We start from the raw sequence: 19,458 nt of genomic DNA on the forward strand, positions 1-19,458 counted from the left end.
TTTTTTTAACACCCCTAGCACACTTAACTGAACTGTACTGTACTGTAAAATAGTATACAGTAGGTTTACTGGTCGGCACTGTCTTGGGTCTTGTGTCTTGTGTCCTGTCCTGTGTTACTTGTGTTGTCTGTCTACACTGTACGTCTGTACTGTTTTTTCGTCTGCACTGTTTGCACTTGGTTGCACTCGATGCACTTTATTATAACTTGTGTTGTTTGTAGCACCTTGGTTCTTGGAGGAACGTTATCTCGTTTCAACTGTGTACTGTGAACAACTGTGTATAGTAGAAATGACAATAAAAGCCACTTGACTTGACTAGGGGGTCAGGGTGCAACATACAAAGATAAATTAGCATGTTCCCTCTCCGATCCCCAAACCAAAATCCAGGATCGAGATGTTCCAACAGAATGATATTTATTTTAAACGAAAGAAAGTGTCAAACAAAACATGACACTACAACTCAGGGCGAACCAAGGCCAACATAATAAACAAAATAAGCCATTTCCCACAGAAAGTGCTAGCTAGCCTGATAGAAATAAACAAACCAAAAGACAGTCGCTAACCCTAACTCCCTAATGTGAAAACAAGAGAAAACAATCAAAAGAAAATGGCAGTCCACCCCTACAGATTTAATACTATTTACAAAATATACAATTTATAAACAAAACCACGGCACAAAACCTAACAATTCAAAAATGCTAAATAAGGTTTGGAAAGCAAGAACAGCAAACAGGTGCTGCTGCCAGAAAGAGCCTCGCTAGCTGTTGGGAACCGTACTTTTAAAACTCCAGGAAGTGTAGGATGGACCAATCAGCTTCCTGTACTTCCCCCAAATCCGGCCAATCAGGCAGGGCACCTATAAGAACAACAAAATAAAAACAACACATATGGCCAGGACCGTAACATGGTCTACTAGTAATGAAGCACGATGGTTGACAAACCAATAAAGTAGCAAAACAGCAATGAAAGAACAAAATTTGATGAAAATATAGAACAATTTCTATGAAGAAATAGGCAGTAACACCAGCTTGTGCTGCCCGTAAACCCAAGCAAAAACGCTTACAGCACCTGGTATTCCCAGGCGGTCTTCCTACCAAGTACTAACCAGGCCCGGCTCTATTTAGCTGCCGAGATCTGACGAGATCGGGCGCTTAGAAAGCGGTGTGGCCGTAAGCTGCATTTGACATCATCAACAGCTCTTAAAAACGCTGGAGAAGCAGAATGCATGACACTTGCTAAGAAGAAGATAAATGTGGCAAAGTACAAAGTACTATAACTGTACTGGTCTGTTACGCCCCTGTCTAGGGGGTCAGGGTGCAACATACAAAGATAAATTAGCATGTTCCCTCTCCGATCCCCAAACCAAAATCCAGGATCGAGATGTTCCAACAGAATGATATTTATTTTAAACGAAAGAAAGTGTCAAACAAAACATGACACTACAACTCAGGGCGAACCAAGGCCAACATAATAAACAAAATAAGCCATTTCCCACAGAAAGTGCTAGCTAGCCTGATAGAAATAAACAAACCAAAAGACAGTCGCTAACCAACTGTGCTGTTGACCTACAGGGTACCGGTGGAAATTGGACTACTGTTGGTCGAAGACGAAGAAGAAGAGGAGGAAGGTGTGTTCGTAGGCAAAGAGAGAAGAGGAAAGCTAAGAATGTAGGACTGACAGTAGGGACTTTGAATGTTGGTACTATGACAGGGAAGGCTAGGGAGTTGATCGACATGATGCAGAGAAGGAAGGTGGACATACTGTGTGTCCAGGAGACCAGGTGGAAAGGTAGCAAGGCTAGAAGCTTAGGAGCAGGGTTCAAGTTGTTTTACCATGGGTCAGATAGGAAGAGAAATGGAGTAGGAGTTATATTGAAAGAGGATTTTGTGAGGAATGTTCTAGAGGTGAAAAGAGTATCAGACAGGTTGATGAGTCTGAAGCTGGAAGTTGAAGGGGTGATGTTCAATGTTGTGAGTGGTTATGCCCCACAGGTAGGATGTGAGTTAGAAGAGAAGGAGAAATTCTGGAGTGAGTTAGATGAAGTGATGCAGAGCATCCCCAGAGGTGAGAGAGTTGTCATTGGTGCAGATTTCAATGGGCATGTAGGTGAAGGGAACAGAGGTGATGAGACTGTTATGGGCAGGTTTGGTGTTCAGGACAGGAACGCAGAAGGTCAGATGGTGGTTGACTTTGCAAAGAGGATGGAAATGGCTGTAGTAAACACTTTCTTTCAGAAGAGGCAGGAACATAGGGTGACGTACAAGAGCGGAGGGAGAAGCACTCAGGTAGACTACATCTTGTGTAGACGTTGTAATCTGAAAGAGATCAGTGACTGTAAAGCATTGGTAGGGGAGAGTGTAGCCAGACAACACAGGATGGTGGTGTGTAAAATGATGCTGGTGGTGAGGAAGATAAGGAGGACTAAGGCAGAGCAGCGGACAAAGTGGTGGAAGTTGAAAAAGGAAGAATGTCGTTTAGTTTTCAGGGAGGAGCTGAGACAGACTCTGGGTGGTTTGGAGGTGCTTCCAGATGACTGGACTACTACAGCTAATTTGATCAGGGAGACAGGTAGGAGGGTACTCGGTGTGTCATCTGGAAAGAGGAAAGCGGACAAGGAGACTTGGTGGTGGAACGAGGAAGTTCAGGAGTGTATACAGAGAAAGAGGTTAGCTAAGAAGAAGTGGGACACTGAGAGGACTGAAGAGAGTAGACAGGAGTACAGGGAGATACAGCGTAAGGTGAAGATAGAGGTGGCACAGGCCAAACAAAGAGCATATGAGGACTTGTATGCTAGGTTGGACACTAAAGAGGGAGAGGTGGATTTGTACAGGTTGGCCAGACAAAGAGATAGAGATGGAAAGGATGTGCAGCAGGTTAGGGTGATTAAAGATAAGGATGGAAATGTATTGACAGGTGCCAGGAGTGTGATGGGAAGATGGAAGGAGTACTTTGAAGAGTTGATGAACGAGGAAAATGAAAGGGAACGAAGAGTAGAAGAGGTGACTGTTGTGGAGCAGGAAATAGCAAAGATTAGTAAGAGTGAAGTGAGGAGGACATTGAAGAGGATGAAGAGTGGAAAGGCAGTTGGTCCTGATGACATACCTGTGGAGGTATGGAAGTGTCTAGGAGAGGCGGCAGTAGAGTTTTTGACTAGTTTGTTTAACAAGATCTTGGAGAGTGAGAGGATGCCAGAGGACTGGAGGAAAAGTGTACTGGTACCAATTTTTAAGAACAAGGGAGATGTGCAGAGCTGTGGCAACTACAGAGGAATAAAGCTGATGAGTCACACAATGAAGTTGTGGGAAAGAGTAGTGGAAGCTCGGCTAAGCGCAGAGGTGAGTATTTGTGAGCAGCAATATGGTTTCATGCCTAGAAAGAGTACAACAGATGCAGTATTTGCTTTGAGGACGCTGATGGAGAAGTACAGAGAGGGTCATAGGGAGTTGCATTGTGTCTGCGTAGATTTAGAGAAAGCGTATGACAGGGTGCCGAGAGAGGAGCTGTGGTATTGTATGAGGACGTCTGGAGTGTCAGAGAAGTATGTTAGAGTGGTGCAGGACATGTATGAGAGCTGTAAGACAGTGGTGAGGTGCTGTAGGTGTGACAGAGGAGTTCAAGGTGGAGGTGGGTCTGCATCAAGGATCGGCTTTGAGCCCCTTCTTGTTTGCTCTGGTGATGGACAGACTGACAGATGAGGTTAGACAAGAATCTCCCTGGACTATGATGTTTGCAGATGACATTGTTATTTGTAGTGAGAGCAGGGAGCAGGTGGAGGAAAATCTAGAGTGGTGGAGGTCTGCTCTGGAAAACAGAGGAATGAAGCTTAGCCGCAGCAAGACAGAATACATGTGTGTGAATGAGAGGGACCCAGGTGGAACGGTGAGGTTACAGGGAGCAGAGGTGAAGAAGGTGCAGGACTTTAAGTATTTAGGGTCAACGGTTCAGAGCAACGGTGAGTGTGGAAAAGAGGTGAAGAGGCGAGTGCAGGCAGGTTGGAACAGGTGGAGAAAAGTGTCAGGTGTGTTGTGTGATAAAAGAGTCTCAGCGAGAATGAAAGGAAAGGTGTTCAAGACGGTGGTGAGACCAGCAATGTTGTTCGGCTTAGAGACAGTGGCACTGAAGAAAAGACAGGAGGCAGAGCTGGAGGTAGCAGAGCTTAAGATGTTGAGGTTCTCTTTGGGAGTGACGAGGATGGACAGGATCAGGAATGAGTACATCAGAGGGACAGCTCATGTTAGATGTTTTGGAGATAAAATCAGAGAGGCCAGATTGAGGTGGTTTGGACATGTTCAGAGGAGAAACTGTGAATATATCGGTAGAAGGATGCTGAGGTTGGAGCTGCCAGGCAGGAGGTCTAGAGGAAGACCAAAGAGGAGATTTATGGATGTAGTGAGGGAGGACATGAAGTTAGTTGGTGTGAGTGAAGAGGATGCAGAGGACAGAGTTAGATGGAGGCACATGATTCGCTGTGGCGACCCCTGAAAGGGAGCAGCCGAAAGGAAAAGAAGAAGAAGGCCGAATCAACAAATATGCTTGTTTCTGCCAAATGCAGCAAAATACTGAAAGGAAAGTGGGTTTGCCTTTATTTTTGACCCAGAACAACTCAGTTCAGCATGGAAATATCATCGCAACATCTTTTATGTAGCCAGAAATCAAGAGTGTAAGTTTTTATGCGCTTAAAAGCATTTTCAGGCGGAATTAGCAAATATGCTTGTTTCTGCCAAATGCAGCAAAATACTGAAAGGAAAGTGGGTTTGCCTTCATATTTGACCCAGAACAACTCAGTTCAGCATCGCAATATCATAGCAACAGCTTTTATTTAGCCAGAAATCAAGAGTGTACGTTTTTATGCGCTTAAAAGCATTTTCAGGCCGAATGAGCAAATATGCTTGTTTCTGCCAAATGCAGCAAAATACTGAAAGGAAAGTGGGTTTGCCTTCATATTTGACCCAGAACAACTCAGTTCAGCATGGAAATATCATTGCTACAGCTTTTATTTAGCCAGAAATCAAAAGTGTAAGTTTTTATGTGCTTAAAAGCATCTTCAGGCCGAATGAGCTGATTTCTGCCAATTGCAGCAAAACACTCAAAGGAAAGTGGGTTTGCCTTCATATTTGAGCCAGAACAACTCAGTTCAGCATGGAAATATCATAGCAACATCTTTTATGTAGCCAGAAATCAAGAGTGAAAGTTTTTATGCGCTTAAAAGCATTTTCAGGCCGAATGAGCAAATATGCTTGTTTCTGCCAAATGCAGCAAAATACTGAAAGGAAAGTGGGTTTGCCTTCATATTTGACCCAGAACAACTCAGTTCAGCATGGAAATATCATTGCAACAGCTTTTATTTAGCCAGAAATCAAGAGTGTAAGTTTTTATGTGCTTAAAAGCATCTTCAGGCCGAATTAGCTGATTTCTGCCAATTGCAGCAAAACACTCAAAGGAAAGTGGGTTTGCCTTCATATTTGAGCCAGAACAACTCAGTTCAGCATGGAAATATCATCGCAACAGCTTTTATTTAGCCAGAAATCAAGAGTGTAAGTTTTTATGTGCTTAAAAGCATTTTCAGGCCGAATGAGCTTGTTTCTGCCAAATGCAGCAAAATACTGAAAGGAAAGTGGGTTTGCCTTCATATTTGAGCCAGAACAACTCAGTTCAGCATGGAAATATCATTGCAACATATTTTATGTAGCCAGAAATCAAGAGTGGAAGTGTTTATGCGCTTAAAAGCATTTTCAGGCCGAATGTGCAAATATGCTTGTTTCTGCCAAATGCAGCAAAATACTAAAAGGAAAGTGGGTTTGCCTTCATATTTGACCCAGAACAACTCAGTTCAGCATGGAAATATCATTGCAACAGGTTTTATTTAGCCAGAAATCAAGAGTGTAAGATTTTATGCGCTTAAAAGCATTTTCAGGCCTAATGAGCAAATATGCTTGTTTCTGCCAAATGCAGCAAAATACTAAAAGGAAAGTGGGTTTGCCTTCATATTTGACCCAGAACAACTCAGTTCAGCATGGAAATATCATAGCAACATCTTTTATGTAGCCAGAAATCAAGAGTGAAAGTTTTTATGCGCTTAAAAGCATCTTCAGGCCGAATGAGCTGATTTCTGCCAATTGCAGGAAAATACTGAAAGGAAAGTGGGTTTGCTTTCATTTTTGACCCAGAAAAACTCAGTTCAGCATGGAAATATCATTGCTACAGCTTTTATTTAGCCAGAAATTAAGAGTGTAAGTTTTTATGCGCTTAAAAGCATTTTCAGGCCGAATGGCAAATATGCTTGTTTCTGCCAAATGCAGCAAAATACTGAAAGGAAAGTGGGTTTGCCTTCATATTTGACCCAGAACAACTCAGTTCAGCATCGCAATATCATAGCAACAGCTTCTATTTAGCCAGAAATCAAGAGTGTACGTTTTTATGCGCTTAAAAGCATTTTCAGGCCAAATGAGCTGATTTCTGCCAATTGCAGCAAAATACTGAAAGGAAAGTGGGTTTGCCTTCATATTTGACCCAGAACAACTCAGTTCAGCATGGAAATATCATTGCAACAGCTTTTATTTAGCCAGAAATCAAGAGTGTAAGTTTTATGCGCTTAAAAGCATTTTCAGGCCGAATGAGCTGATTTCTGCCAATTGCAGGAAAATACTGAAAGGAAAGTGGGTTTGCCTTCATTTTTGACCCAGAACAACTCAGTTCATCATGGAAATATCATTGCTACAGCTTTTATTTAGCCAGAAATCAAGAGTGTAAGTTTTTATGCGCTTAAAAGCATTTTCAGGCCTAATGAGCAAATATGCTTGTTTCTGCCAAATGCAGCAAAATACTGAAAGGAAAGTGGGTTTGCCTTCATTTTTGACCCAGAACAACTCAGTTCAGCATGGAAATATCATTGCTACAGCTTTTATTTAGCCAGAACTCAAGCGTGTACGTTTTTATGCTTTTAAAAGCATTTTCAGGCCGAATGAGCAAATATGCTTGTTTCTGCCAAATGCAGCAAAATACTGAAAGGAAAGTGGGTTTGTCTTCATATTTGACCCAGAACAACTCAGTTCAGCATGGAAATATCATTGCTACAGCTTTTATTTAGCCAGAAATCAAGAGTGTAAGTTTTTATGCGCTTAAAAGCAAATTCAGGCCTAATTAGCAAATATGCTTGTTTCTGCCAAATGCAGCAAAATACTGAAAGGAAAGTGGGTTTGCCTTTATTTTTGACCCAGAACAACTTAGTTCAGCATGGAAATATCATTGCTACAGCTTTTATTTAGCCAGAACTCAAGAGTGTAAGTTTTTATGCGCTTAAAAGCATTTTCAGGCCGAATGAGCTGATTTCTGCCAATTGCAGGAAAATACTGAAAGGAAAGTGGGTTTGCTTTCATTTTTGACCCAGAAAAACTCAGTTCAGCATGGAAATATCATTGCTACAGCTTTTATTTAGCCAGAACTCAAGAGTGTAAGTTTTTATGCGCTTAAAAGCATTTTCAGGCCGAATGGCAAATATGCTTGTTTCTGCCAAATGCAGCAAAATACTGAAAGGAAAGTGGGTTTGCCTTCATATTTGAGCCAGAACAACTCAGTTCAGCATGGAAATATCATTGCAAAAGCTTTTATTTATTCAGAAATCAAGAGTGTACGTTTTTATGCTTTTAAAAGCATTTTCAGGCCGAATGAGCAAATATGCTTGTTTCTGCCAATTGCAGCAAAATACTGAAAGGAAAGTGGGTTTGCCTTCATATTTGAGCCAGAACAACTCAGTTCAGCATGGAAATATCATTGCAAAAGCTTTTATTTATTCAGAAATCAAGAGTGTACGTTTTTATGCTTTTAAAAGCATTTTCAGGCCGAATGAGCAAATATGCTTGTTTCTGCCAAATGCAGCAAAATACTGAAAGGAAAGTGGGTTTGCCTTCATATTTGAGCCAGAACAACTCAGTTCAGCATGGAAATATCATTGCAACAGCTTTTATTTAGCCAGAAATCAAGAGTGTACGTTTTTATGCGCTTAAAAGCATTTTCAGGCCGAATGAGCTGATTTCTGCCAATTGCAGCAAAATACTGAAAGGAAAGTGGGTTTGCCTTCATATTTGACCCAGAACAACTCAGTTCAGCATAGAAATATCATGCAACAGCTTTTATTTATTCAGAAATCAAGAGTGTACGTTTTTATGCGCTTAAAAGCATTTTCAGGCCGAATGAGCTGATTTCTGCCAATTGCAGGAAAATACTGAAAGGAAAGTGGGTTTGCCTTCATATTTGAGCCAGAACAACTCAGTTCAGCATGGAAATATCATTGCTACAGCTTTTATTTAGCCAGAAATCAAGAGTGTAAGTTTTTATGCGCTTAAAAGCATTTTCAGGCCGAATGGCAAATATGCTTGTTTCTGCCAAATGCAGCAAAATACTTAAAGGAAAGTGGGTTTGCCTTCATATTTGACCCAGAACAACTCAGTTCATCATGGAAATATCATTGCAACAGCTTTTATTTAGCCAGAAATCAAGAGTGTAAGTTTTTATGCGCTTAAAAGCATTTTCAGGCCGAATGAGCTGATTTCTGCCAATTGCAGCAAAATACTGAAAGGAAAGTGGGTTTGCCTTTATTTTTGACCCAGAACAACTCAGTTCATCATGGAAATATCATTGCAACAGCTTTTATTTAGCCAGAAATCAAGAGTCTACGTTTTTATGCACTTAAAAGCATTTTCAGGCCGAATGAGCTGATTTCTGCCAATTGCAGCAAAATGTCAGGATCTTGTTGCACTTCCTGTCCCTGGACTTTTATTTTGTGGCCCCTTCTCCTTACTTCCTGTCCTTGGTTCTTTTCCCCAGCTTTGCCCTCATTGTCCCTCATTGTTTGCACCTGTTCCACCCTCTATTTAAATTCAGTCTTCCCTTCACTCCCCTGCCAGATCCTCGTCATTGTTAATGTGGTCTCTGCTATCGTGGTCACTGTCTTCATCGCGGGCATCATTGTTGTCATTAATACCCTCACCAACTCCACAGTAGACTCTGGACTTTTGGTAAAGCCTGAAACTTACGTTCCTCGAACTCTTGGGAAATCTGGACTCCTCCATCTTGGACTTTGGTATCCTGGACTCTGTGTTTCCTGTGTGGTTTTGGTCTGAGGTTTTGCCTTTTGTTTAATTCAGTATTTTGGTCTAGTCCATAGTTTTTCTCCGCTTGTTTTATCCGGGTTTCTTTCATGTTTAGGTTTACCGGTGCCTTATGTTGAGTTTGTTTGTGACTGCCTGCCTTTAGTCCTTGTATTAATGTGCTCTTGTGGTTTAACGTTTATCTGTGCCTGATTTACCCAGTAGCCTCTGTTAGTTCTTTCTTCTTCTTTCTCTAACTTGTCCCCTGAGCCCGAGCTGTGTTTATTTCTGGTAATTCGGTTCCCCTCTTGTTTTCAAGTTAACTCCTTTCGTGTGCTGGTCCTGTTCATCTTTTACATCTCTTTCAATAAAAGCCCCTTATTTTGCAAACCCTCGCTCTGTCTCTTCTCTTGGGTCCATCCCTTAACCTGAACGTGACACAAAATACTGAAAGGAAAGTGGGTTTGCCTTAATATTTGACCCAGAACAACTCAGTTCAGCATGGAAATATCATAGCAACAACTTTTATTTAGCCAAAAATCAAGAGTGTAAGTTGTTATGCGCTTAGAAGCATTTTCAGGCCGAATGAGCAAATATGCTTGTTTCTGCCAAATGCAGCAAAATACTGAAAGGAAAGTGGGTTTGCCTTCATATTTGAGCCAGAACAACTCAGTTCAGCATGGAAATATCATTGCAACAGCTGGAGAAGTGGAAAGCATGACACTCGCTAAGAAGAAGATAAATGTGGCAAAGTACTAAAACGGTACTGGTCTAGTAGTAAAGAAGCACGATGGTTGACAAACCAATAAAGTAGCAAAACAGCAATGAAAGAACAGAATTGGATGAAAATATAGAACAATTTCTTTGAATAAATAGGCAGTAGCACCAGCTTGTGCTGCCCGTAAACCCAAGCAAAAAAGCTTACAGCACCTGGTATTCCCAGGCGGTCTTCCTACCAAGTACTAACCAGGCCGGCTCTATTTGGCTGCCGAGATCGGGCGCTTAGAGAGCGGTGTGGCCGTAAGCTGCATTTGACATCATCAACAGCTCTTAAAAACGCTGGAGAAGCAGAATGCATGACACTTGCTAAGAAGAAAATAAATGTGGCAAAGTACTATAACTGTACTGGTCTGTTACGCCCCTGTCTAGGGGGTCAGGGTGCAACATACAAAGATAAATTAGCATGTTCCCTCTCCGATCCCCAAACCAAAATCCAGGATCGAGATGTTCCAACAGACTGATATTTATTTTAAACGAAAGAAAGTGTCAAACAAAACATGACACTACAACTCAGGGCGAACCAAGGCCAACATAATAAACAAAATAAGCCATTTCCCACAGAAAGTGCTAGCTAGCCTGATAGAAATAAACAAACCAAAAGACAGTCGCTAACCCTAACTCCCTAATGTGAAAACAGTCCAAAGAAAATGGCAGTTCACCCCTACAGATTTAATACTATTTACAAAATATACAATTTATAAACAAATCCACGGCACAAAACCTAACAATTCAAAAATGCTAAATAAGGTTTGGAAACCAAGAACAGCAAACAGGTGCTGATGCCAGAAAGAGCCTCGCTAGCTGTTGGGAACCGTACTTTTAAAACTCCAGGAAGTGTAGGATGCACCAATCAGCTTCCTGCACTGCCCCCCAATCTGGCCAATCAGGCAGGGCACCTATAAGAACAACTAAATAAAAACAACACATATGGCCAGGACCGTAACATGGTCTACTAGTAATGAAGCACGATGATTGACAAACCAATAAAGTAGCAAAACAGCAATGAAAAAACAAAATTTGATGAAAATATAGAACAATTTCTATGAATAAATAGGCAGTAACACCAGCTTGTGCTGCCCGTAAACCCAAGCAAAAAAGCTTACAGCACCTGGTATTCCCAGGCGGTTTTCCTACCTAGTACTAACAAGGCCCGGCCCTATTTTCTGCCGAGATCGGCCGAGATCGGGCGCTTCATTTTTTTTTTTTTTTTAATCTTTTTATTATCAAAAATACACTTTACAAAAAGAAATTAGGTATATACAGAGATAAGTAAACAAAACATTACATCCATAGGCCTTTCAACTAAATTAAACAACTTAAAGCAAGATCTATTTCTCTAATGTAAATACATATATTTATAAATATAGGGGGATAACCATAACCACACATTGTAAACCTGTCATATCTATCTATCTATATATATCTATATATATATAGATCTATATATCTATATATATATATAGATCTATATATACACCCATACTTTTACACACATACCTCTCTATATACATCCATATCTATATATATACATATATACATACAAACATATATACAAACACACACACACATACATTATACACATATACATTCATATACACATACACATACCCATATATATATATATATATATATATATATATATATATATATATATATATATATATATATATATATATATATATATATACACACACACACATACATACATACATACATACATACATACATACATACATACATACATACATATACAATAATAGGTCAATAAAATTCACCCAAAATCAAAGTGCAATCTACCCTCCCTATCTAACACACATAAATCATTTTTTACCCCCCATTTAATGAGAAACCCCTCATTATCAACCGAAAACAGAATACTCAAATAATGTGACACCATATTTTGAAAAATCAACACCCTCTTCATCTTTTTCCCTTCATACAATGCATAATTCCTGGCTATATACACAACATGACGAGCTACACTCAACAAGAAATTCACTAACCCCACATTTATTTTTGTATGTCCCTTGTCTAACCCAAAACACCACACCCAATCCCATGCCTCACCTTCCAAACCAGTCACCTTACACTTATTTCTTAATAAACTTTTTACCCAATTCCTGAATTTTTGTGTGACCGCACAGCACAACAACAAGTGATTAAAATCCTCATCCTCCATCCCGCAGACCGCACATGTTCTCACATATGTGTGCTTACTGATCTGGTGTAGGACGACAGAGACAAGCACTCTCCTGTGACGCAGTCTGAAATTTGTATTAGCTATCGCAGGGGGGAGCCATTTATCATGCATATTAGTCCAGATTGTAGAAGTGGGTCGGGTAGGGAACACATGCGACCATGAGGAGTTTGCTGTGGGCTGTTTGAATATCTTGTCAATTAGAACCTTGTACCAAAATTTTGACTGTAAATCTTTGAAATCCCTATTTTTGAGATCACAGGAGAGTGAAAAATCAATTCTGCCATCCCCCACCAGCTCACCATCTGCTTCCTGCAACTTCTCCCTCCATTCCAGTGGCATTCTCTGACAGATATCTGTACAGAAATGTAACACCTTGGCCCATCTGATGTTCACACCTGTCCTTCTTACTTTTTTAAGGACTTCCAGAGGGTTTAAGGCCCCTGTCTGGTCCAGAACATCCCCAATTTGGTGAAACACCCCATTTAAGGCCCCCCGGCTAACCAGGAATCTCTCCCGGCCACCGAGACGCGGGTTACCAAAGATTGGTTGCTTAAGTACATCTACTTTCGAAATCAATTTGCACTCTAGATGTGGCAAGACCTGAACCCACGCCTCAGCGGCCTCCTGGAAAAGTGGGTCTGCATCTGCCACAGGCCGTGCCAGCGCACTGCTGCATAAATTGTACTCCCCACACGCACCCCTCCTCCTTATCTCTGCGTCCAAGTAGTCCTTCCAAATATAATCTGTCTTATCATATAGCCATTTTTTAAAAAGTTTCAGTCTTAAAGATATTAATTTGGTTTTCAAATCACAGAGATTCAAACCCCCTTTTGCGTATGGCCCAACTAGTGTCTTGTGAGCAATAGTGAAGGCCTTGCCTTTCCACAAGAAACCACTGATAGCGCTGCACAGCCCGGACAGTACATCGCCCGGCAGGTGACAGACCTGCATGGCATAGACCAGCCCCGGCACTATTATGGAGTTTATAATGACCACTCTTCCCTTCAGCCCAAGACCTCTCATCTTCCACAGCCCAAGCCTGGACCTACACCACGCGAGCCTCTCCTCCCAGGTTTTGCGGACGCTGACCAGCGGCTGAGGACAAATATATATCCCAAGTAGCTTGACCTCAGTCTCACCCCTTTTAAAATTCAGACCCACATCCCCTAGAGCAGACCCGGGCCCACAAATAAGGCTGGATTTCTCCCTATTAACTCGCGCTCCCGCCGCCTGCTCATATGCTTCAAGGTGCTTTAGCACCTGTTGTAAACTCTCACCATCCTTAACCATAATACTTATATCATCCGCATACTGAGCTATTTTGAACTCATTACCTTTGGGAGATGTTATCCCCTTGATAAGCGGATCGGTTATAATGGATTGTGCAAGAGGCTCTGCTACAATTGCATATAGCATAGCAGACAGCGGACATCCCTGCCTTACTGATCTCTCTAGGGGGAAAGGATCTGTTAAGAGGCCGTTACATTTCACGACACTAGTAGCCCGGCTGTACAACAACTTCACCCATTCTCGAAAAATTGGGCCGAACCCAAAAACCCCCAGACATCCAAAGAGAAACTCATGACTGACCCTGTCAAATGCCTTCTCCAAGTCAACACTGAGGTATATGCCCCCTGTCATCATTAGATTTTCAAAAGACAACTTTGTTGACAGGATGCAGTCAGCAATATCCCTCCCAGGAATACTGTAAGTCTGGGTAGGCCCAATTATCGAGCCGATCACTCCTTTGAGCCTAAAACCCAGTACCTTAGTCAGGATCTTATAGTCAGTGTTGAGCAGGCTAATTGGTCTATAGTTTGCTAGGTCAGATTTTTCCCCTTTATTTTTATACACTAGAGTGATCACTCCCCTCATGAAGGACTCTGCGCACCTGCCCTCCTCCTGTATGGCCAAAAAACAGTCTGCAGAGGACAGGGGCAAGCAGGTAACTGAAATGCTGATAGAATTCAGCTTAGAGACCGTCCGAACCTGGGCTCCTTGACGTATTCAGGGCTAAGATTGCCTCTTTCACTTCTTCCAGCTGGATGTTTTCATCACACAAAGCCGCATCCTCGTGACTGAGGGAGCAGCTAATTTTCCCAAGTACTTGATTTAACTTTATCTGTGATATCTTTTGCCTACTAAACAAATTGGAATAGAAATCTTGCACGGTTTGTAAAATATCCACTGAATCAGTATGTGTGTTACCCTCCGAGTCCTTTATTTCAGAAATATATGTTTTGGTCTGTTTCCTCTTTTCCAAACCCAGAAAAAATGCAGTACAGCGCTCACCTTTCAACATATGCTGCGCTTTGCTGCGGATCATTGCACCCCCGCATTTTCTCTCATCCAGCTGTCTCAACTGCTCCCTCCGCACAAGATACGTCTCCAACGGATGTCCACACCCAGCCTCAACCAACTCAAGCTCCTTTTTCAGGCGGTCCCTCAGCTCATCCTCCTCTCTTTTCTCTCTTTGTCTTTTCTCTCTGCTCAATGCGATGCAGCGCTTCTTGATTTTTAACTTAGTGCGCTCCCACCACTCAATGATGTCAACCACAAACTCACTTTGATCACATAGAGCAGAGAGAAAAGACTCCATTTTTGCTCTAAAAAATCCATCCTCTAAGAGGCTTGAATTAAAGCACCACAAGCCCCCATTCCTCTGCACCCTGCCCTCCCCTAGAGCCACTCTCAGAGAGGCATGATCACTCCAAGTGCAAAACTCATATTTACAGTTATTTAAAACCGTAACCAAACCTGACGCTAGCAAGCACAAATCTATTCTAGATTGTTTCAGCCTGCCCAACACCACTTGCCTGCGCGAATACGCACGGGTACCGGGGTTCAGTACTCTCCATGCATCCATCAAGTCACACTCTTCCATCCATTCAAACACAGCCGACCTACTAGTGTCATTCTTAAATTTATTGTTGACACCCACATCTATCCTAGCCAGTGTCACATTCCAGTCCCCTATCACCACCGAGCGATCATCTGTCCATCTTTTACAGCGCCTGAAAAAAACCCTCCTCTCTCCTTCCCTATTTGGCCCATATAAATTCACAATTCTATATCTCTGACTCTGTTCAATTACATCAATCACCAGTAGCCTTCCCTGATCATCCTTAGAAATTTGCAGGACACTCTCAAACAATCCAGGCTTTACAAAGATTGCTACCCCTGCAGTTTTGTCTGGGGAGAGAGAATAAAAAAGATCCCCTCTCCAAAAGCACTTTATGCTTTTTATTGTCTCAGAGGTCCACCTGCATTCCTGGACGCACAGGATGTCACACAGCATTTTCCCGCAAAGCTGTTCAATTTTCTCAATGTTTTTAAGACCATTCAAATTTTGAGAGAGAAGCAGCATTCCCAGAAAAAAAACTAAAATCGGCCCTGTCATTTTTTGGCATATTTCTTACCTTTCTTTCTTTACCCTCCCTCAGTTCCACTTGGCTTACCCTGCTGTGCCCTCTTCCTGACCCGTTTTACCCATTGGACATCCATCTCTAAATCTGAGTCCACGCTACTAGCCTGGGGAGCCAGCAGGGCTACATCAGAAGTGGGTATTCGAGTGGTGGACTCTATTTCATTTTGAGAGTGAGGCTCATTCGGCTCAGGCCGTGGTGAGCCTAGCCAGCCCCCTTCAGGGCGACTCGCCGCATCCCCGCTCCAGTCCGCCAGCACATGATCCATACTGGATCCTAGCTCATCGACCCCCTCATTTCTTATGCCCTCTTGCACCAACAAGTCAGCACTCTGTGACACCACCTCATCTCCAAGCTCATTCCCACTCTCTGTCTCGCTACCCAGGGCTGGCTCCTCTGCAGGCCTGACATTACTCCACTCATCATCAGAGATGGAGTCCCGGTCTACCTCCCCTTCCCCTTCACCTGCATTATGGCAATTACATTGCTCCGCTGGGGTATGGCACGCAACACACCTGTGCACCCAGGCATCACACTCACGTGCATAATGACCCTGTTTATTGCATTTAAAGCATGTGAAATCTGGGCAATCTCTAACTATATGCCCAGGCTGTAAACACATCCTACACACTTTAACCTGATTATTATGAATGACCCTGAAGTATTCAGGACCTGTGGCCGTCATAAATTTTGAGGAATATGGTAATGATTGCACAGTTTCATTAAATTTAACTTTAACATATCTTGTTCCGTCCGCCACGTCAGTCCCAGGCCACAACCGTCTTTTAATAGGAGAGATTGCTCTCACTCCCCACACATCCAATTTTTCCAAAATGTCCTCATCCGCAATATAGGCAGGCAAATTCAAAAATGACACCACCAATTCATCGATAACTAAAGTTTTCACCATCACCACTGCTCTACCCACTTTAAATCCATCTAAAAGTCTTTTCTTTCCAGCTTCGCTCTTGACCGTCACCTCATATTTATTCGGCCCCGTCTCACGCAATGCAACGATGCCTCCACACACATCACGCATTGCTCTCAGCAGTTCCATTGTCTTAACTTTCTCTTCTCCCACCACCTCAGCCAATACAGTCAAGTCCCTATCATACCGCATTTCTTTCCGTGTCTCTGTCGCTCCACCCGGCTCCGATCGCGTGCTTACCCGTTCTCCCTGTTGTCTCTCATCTGCCGCCAAACAGTCATTCTCCATTCTCCGTCCAGGCCGCTCCTTTGCAATCTCCATTCTTTTCTCAATCTGCTTGACACCCTTATTCAGCGACTTCCTCGTCTCCTCCGCCAGCTCCAGCTCATTCCCTCTCAATGCGCTTTCCCTATAGACGCCAATTTTCTCCGTATCCATTCTTCTCCTTCCACTCTTTCCAGCCACTGTTAAACAGGCTTCTTCTTCTCGCATGCCTCTGCCGTTCTCCATTATGAGCAGTCTATCAGAAATCGCGCGAAAAAGAAAACCCAAAAAAGTTCAAAAACTAGAAAAACCACAAAAAATAAAGGCGCCCCCGAACGGAGAAACTCCGCCGGGGGGTTTCATAAAAATAATGAATACAAACTCAAACGCACTACACTGGATAGGCAAAACACTAATACGAAAACGAAAAATGCACGTCAAACGCGAAGCAGCTCACATACGTGTCCCTTCCTGAAAGCACACTGACTCAGAAAGACCATACCCCTGTCCTCCTCCAATCGGGCGCTTAGAGAGCGGTGTGGCCGTAAGCTGCATTTGACATCATCAACAGCTCTTAAAAACGCTGGAGAAGCAGAATGCATGACACTTGCTAAGAGAAGATAAATGTGGCAAAGTACAAAGTACTATAACTGTACTGGTCTGTTACGCCCCTGTCTAGGGGGTCAGGGTGCAACATACAAAGATAAATTAGGATCCCCAAACCAAAATCCAGGATCGAGATGTTCCAACAGAATGCTATTTATTTTAAACGAAAGAAAGTGTCAAACGAAACATGACACTACAACTCAGGGCGAACCAAGGCCAACATAATAAACAAAATAAGCCATTTCCCACAGAAAGTGCTAGCTAGCCTGATAGAAATAAACAAACCAAAAGACAGTCACTAACTCCCTAATGTGAAAACAGTCAAAAGAAAATGGCAGTTCACCCCTACAGATTTAATACTATTTACAAAATATAGAATTTATAAACAAAACCACGGCACAAAACCTAACAATTCAAAAATGCTAAATAAGGTTTGGAAACCAAGAACAGCAAACAGGTGCTGATGCCAGAAAGAGCCTCGCTAGCTGTTGGGAACCGTACTTTTAAAACTCCAGGAAGTGTAGGATGCACCAATCAGCTTCCTGTACTGCCCCCCAATCCGGCCAATCAGGCAGGGCACCTATAAGAACAACAAAATAAAAACAACACATATGGCCAGGACCGTAACATGGTCTACTAATAATGAAGCACGATGGTTGACAAACCAATAAAGTAGCAAAACAGCAATGAAAGAACAAAATTTGATGAAAATATAGAACAATTTCTATGCATAAATAGGCAGTAACACCAGCTTGTGCTGCCCGTAAACCCAAGCAAAAAAGCTTACAGCATCTGGTATTCCCAGGCGGTCTTCCTACCAAGTACTAACCAGGCCCGGCTCTATTTGGCTGCCGAGATCGGACGTGATCGGGCGCTTAGAGAGCGGTGTGGCCGTAAGCTGCATTTGACATCATCAACAGCTCTTAAAAACGCTGGAGAAGCAGAATGCATGACACTTGCTAAGAAGAAGATAAATGTTGCAAAGTACAAAGTACTATAACTGTACAGGTCTGTTACGCCCCTGTCTAGGGGGTCAGGGTGCAACATACAAAGATAAATTAGCATGTTCCCTCTCCGATCCCCAAACCAAAATCCAGGATCGAGATGTTCCAACAGACTGATATTTATTTTAAACGAAAGAAAGTGTCAAACAAAACATGACACTACAACTCAGGGCGAACCAAGGCCAACATAATAAACAAAATAAGCCATTTCCCACAGAAAGTGCTAGCTAGCCTGATAGAAATAAACAAACCAAAAGACAGTCGCTAACCCTAACTCCCTAATGTGAAAACAGTCCAAAGAAAATGGCAGTTCACCCCTACAGATTTAATACTATTTATAAAATATACAATTTATAAACAAAACCACGGCACAAAACCTAACAATTCAAAAATGCTAAATAAGGTTTGGAAACCAAGAACAGCAAACAGGTGCTGATGCCAGAAAGAGCCTCGCTAGCTGTTGGGAACCGTACTTTTAAAACTCCAGGAAGTGTAGGATGGACCAATCAGCTTCCTGTACTGCCCCCCAATCCGGCCAATCAGGCAGGGCACCTATAAGAACAAGAAAATAAAAACAACACATATGGCCAGGACCGTAACATGGTCTACTAGTAATGAAGCACAATGGTTGGCAAACCAATAAAGTAGCAAAACAGCAATGACAGAACAAAATTTGATGAAAATATAGAACAATTTCTATGAATAAATAGGCAGTAACACCAGCTTGTGCTGCCCGTAAACCCAAGCAAAAAAGCTTACAGCACCTGGTATTCCCAGGCGGTCTTCCTACCAAGTACTAACCAGGCCCGGCTCTATTTGGCTGCCGAGATCGGACGAGATCGGGCGCTTAGAGAGCGGTGTGGCCGTAAGCTGCATTTGACATCATCAACAGCTCTTAAAAACGCTGGAGAAGCAGAATGCATGACACTTGCTAAGAAGAAGATAAATGTGGCAAAGTACAAAGTACTATAACTGTACTGGTCTGTTACGCCCCTGTCTAGGGGGTCAGGGTGCAACATACAAAGATAAATTAGCATGTTCCCTCTCCGATCCCCAAACCAAAATCCAGGATCGAGATGTTCCAACAGAATGATATTTATTTTAAACGAAAGAAAGTGTCAAACAAAACATGACACTACAACTCAGGGCGAACCAAGGCCAACAT

The 19,458-nt window shown here is 42.4% G+C and overlaps 3 pseudogenes; all 3 read right to left on the reverse strand.

The window, feature by feature from the left end:
- Positions 1 to 1,056: 1,056 nt before the first annotated feature.
- On the reverse strand, positions 1,057 to 1,175 carry LOC137122154 (5S ribosomal RNA; annotated as a pseudogene).
- A 16,894-nt stretch (positions 1,176 to 18,069) lies between these two features.
- On the reverse strand, positions 18,070 to 18,188 carry LOC137122158 (5S ribosomal RNA; annotated as a pseudogene).
- Positions 18,189 to 19,045: 857 nt separating this feature from the next.
- Positions 19,046 to 19,164, reverse strand: LOC137122165 (5S ribosomal RNA; annotated as a pseudogene).
- Between the last annotated feature and the right edge of the window lie 294 nt (positions 19,165 to 19,458).

The sequence above is a fragment of the Channa argus genome, unplaced genomic scaffold (genome assembly GCF_033026475.1).
Source record: "Channa argus isolate prfri unplaced genomic scaffold, Channa argus male v1.0 Contig145, whole genome shotgun sequence".
NCBI lineage: Eukaryota > Metazoa > Chordata > Actinopteri > Anabantiformes > Channidae > Channa > Channa argus.